Genomic DNA, 3413 nt, shown 5'->3' with positions numbered 1-3413 from the left:
GGGCAACAGCACTTCACAATTGTGTGCTTCTGGCGGCAGAGACCCAGGTTCAAATTCGACTTCTGATACTAATTGAGCAAGTGTGGGCAAGTCGTTTAACCTGCAGGCCGGGGTCTCTGTTTCCTGTGGGTGAACAGAGAACAGTCCCTCCTCCGAAAGCACTTTCTCGTTCACCCCAGGAGCAACACGGGCCCTCAGAGAGCTCCCCTGTGCCACCCCAAGTGTGCTGTGTGTGTGTGCCGTGTTTTGGTTCCTGTCGCCTGCACAACAGCCCGTGTCCTGGTTTCACAGATGCAGACACGGAGGCAAAGAGCAGCAAAGTGGCTTCTCGAGATCACCTGACCCGTGAGGGGCGGGGTCCGCATTTGAACCCGGGTCCTCCGCCCGACCAGAACTGCCTCCGACATCCCTCAGCGCTTATTTAGTGCCCAGCACCGTACACGACCCACTCCCTGGGTAGCTGCTGGTACTGATGAGGTCTGGTTCCAGGAGGGCTGCATGGAAGTGGAAGCCAGCCTTCCAGGTAGAGGAACAGTATTTACAAGGTTCGCCGGGGAGGGAGCAGGTGCCGCAGCTTCCAGATTCTCTGAACATCATGCATAAAAGAAGCAAGTGCTTAAGCCGGTGGCACACTACAAGTTTCTAAGTTATTTATAAAGAGCCTGAAGTCTAGAAACTTCTAACAGGCGGAGGTGTGTTCTCCAGACTAAGAATAGCTGACAGGAGAGGCTTTCTGGTGACATCAGAGCACAGCAGCAGCTTGGGGGCGGGGCCGTGGTTTCCTCCAGCTTTGCAACATCTGCCCAGGAGGGCTCCACCTTCCCTCCAGAGAGGGCCTGACGAAGGGACAGGAAGGGGTCTGGCGATCCCGGAACAAGCGGGGTTTCCATCGGTCTGTGAGTTCCTTTTCTTAAAATTTTTAATGTTTATTTATTAGAGAGAGAGACAGAGGGAATGAGTGGGGGAGGGGCAGAGAGAGAGGGAGACACAGAATCGGAAGCGGGCTCCAGGCTCCGAGCTGTCAGCACAGAGCCCCACGCGGGGCTTGAACCCACAAACCGTGAGATCATGTCCTGAGCCAAAGTCAGACACTTAACCCACTGAGCCACCCAGGCGCCCCAGTCTGCGGGTTCCTAATGTGTCACTTCTCCCCTTCCTCACCATCCTGCTGTTTGACCATCCTGCTGTTGGAGCAGAAGTCAGCAGGGGAGGGCACAGGGCAGGTCCTGGGATTTGGAACATAGGTGCCTTCATCCTGCTCACCCCTGCCTCTCCATCCCTCAGTGGGGGGGCTTCTAACAGGAGCAGACCCCGGTCCCCCACCCCTGCCCACCACACCAGACACTTCTCAATGCACACTGAGTTTGGAACTTGCTCAGAGCGCCAGCAGGGTGACCCCTGACTTTTTCTGAAGTCAAAATAAATTCTGGGGCTAGAGTACAGAGATGAAGTCCTCCCAAGGCTAAATTGTGGTGCCCCCCCCCCCCCCCCCCCCCCCCGCCAGGAGCTGTGAGCTCCTACTGGAGGCTTCCGAGGAGTTGGGAGGGCTAGGGGGAGAGAAAGGAGAAGGGAACAGTTTAAACAAAACTCAAAACACTGTTTCAAATGATGTCTTGCTGTTTTCAGGCTCTGCCCGTTTGAGTTGATTCGTTATCCGCAAAGCTCTGCCCACCATACTTGGCCCCTGGGGGATTTTCCAGGCTATTGGGGCTGCACGTGAGGATTCTGACCTTGCACCCTGGCTCCACACAATCTAGCCCCCAAACCTCAATTTCCCCCTTTCACCGGTGTGGTTCTGCCTTCAAACATTCAGTTGGGGCTACATAAATCATCTTTTTTTGTTTAATATGAATTGTTTTAAGTTTATTCATTTATTTTTGAGACACACACACACATACACACACACACACACACACACACACACACGACACAAATGGGGGAGGGACAGAGAGAGAGGGAGAGAGAGAATCCCCAGCAGGTTCCCACCATCAGCACAGAGCCGGATGCAGGGCTCAAATTCAAACCGTGAGATCACGACCTGAGCCGAAATCAAGAGTTAGTTATGACACTTAACCGAGCGAGCCACCCGGGTGCCCCGACAAATCATCTTTAAAACTCGTGACACCTGACTTTCAGAGCGCCCAAAGCCTTCACCTACACATTTTGCCTTCAAGGAAGGATAAAGGCAGATTTTCTTTCTTTCTTTCTTCTTCTTCTTTTTTTTTTTTTTTTTTTTAACAAAGGACACACTGAAGCCAGAGAAGAGAAGCTACTTATCCAAGGTCGCACTGACAGCCTCCCCCAGATTACTCACGCTCCCTTTACCAGGATTGTCCCTACCGCCCGAGGACCCACATGTACCCTGAGTGGAAAGACAGGAGGCCACCTGTGGGGCGTCCCTGGTGCCCTGGCCACGCGCCCTCGAGGCTGATAGGCCACTGGAGTCTCTGGGACGCGGGGTTAATGAACCACATCTTTCAGCACAGCTGCCGAGCAGCTGGTCCAAGGTCACACTACCGGAACTCACCAAGAGAATACTGATACGTGTGCACCCGTGCTACCGGGTGGCAGAGGAATGCCACCGCCACGTTGATGCGATTTGTGACTCTCCACCCTGGCGGCCTCTTCAAAGCCACCAACCCCGGAGCCCCTACCCCCAGGGTGTCTGATTTCTTGCGCCCAGGACGCAGCCTGCCCCTGTTTGCTTTAGGGGCGCCCCAGGCGAGCCTAACTTGCAGCTTGGGGTGGAGACAGCGTTTCTCAAACTCTCCTGTGTATTGGAATCATCTGGGAGGTTAAAATACGGCCCTCCCCCACCCCAGCCTGATTTTAATTGGGGCCGGGGGTGTGGCCTGGGCATTAGGGTCTTGAAATGCTCCCCCAGGTGATTCAAACGTGTGGCCCGGTTGGAGAACACGGTTCTGGTTCGTTCTGCATCCGGACTCTTGGCCCCACCCCTGATCTCCTACAGACAGGGCTGCCCTGCCCTTGCAGAGTCCTCCCGAAAGAGACTTCGGTCCCGTGTTGCTGCTCATCTATAGATAAGCGTCTCCAGAAAACTCTGTTCTCGGCTTCTGAATGTCAAGAAGAAGTCAATCCGAAGCAGTACGTCTTCTAGCTGCCCCTCCCTGAACAGGAAATAAACACTCAGCATGAGTGGCATGAAAACGTGCCCCATTCTACTGTGCTTTGTGGGCAGAGACAGAGGGAAGGGGGCCTTTGCTGTGAGCCAACCGCCAGGCCTCACCACTCATCTCTGCGGGGTGCGGGGTTGGGGCGGGGGGGTCCTGGTTCATCAGCCCTCAAGTGCACACTGCAGGATCTGAGCCCATCAAGGGCTGTCTCCTTTGTGCCCTTGAATCGTGCCCTGGCCTGACTGAGGTCCCCAGGGAGGGATGCCTCCTTCTGGATGC

At 54.9% G+C, this 3413-nt stretch overlaps 1 long non-coding RNA gene across 1 annotated transcript; it reads left to right on the top strand.

Annotated features, from left to right (window-relative positions):
* The first annotated feature begins 702 nt into the window (after positions 1-702).
* LOC109493224 lies at positions 703-3172 on the top strand. The gene is made up of 2 exons (XR_002147333.2): positions 703-896; positions 2244-3172. It is a non-coding gene; the product is annotated as an uncharacterized LOC109493224 (long non-coding RNA).
* The last annotated feature ends 241 nt before the right edge of the window (positions 3173-3413 follow it).

The sequence above is a fragment of the Felis catus genome, chromosome D3 (genome assembly GCF_018350175.1).
Source record: "Felis catus isolate Fca126 chromosome D3, F.catus_Fca126_mat1.0, whole genome shotgun sequence".
In the NCBI taxonomy this organism is placed as follows: domain Eukaryota; kingdom Metazoa; phylum Chordata; class Mammalia; order Carnivora; family Felidae; genus Felis; species Felis catus.
This window is presented reverse-complemented; position numbering and strand designations above follow the sequence as displayed.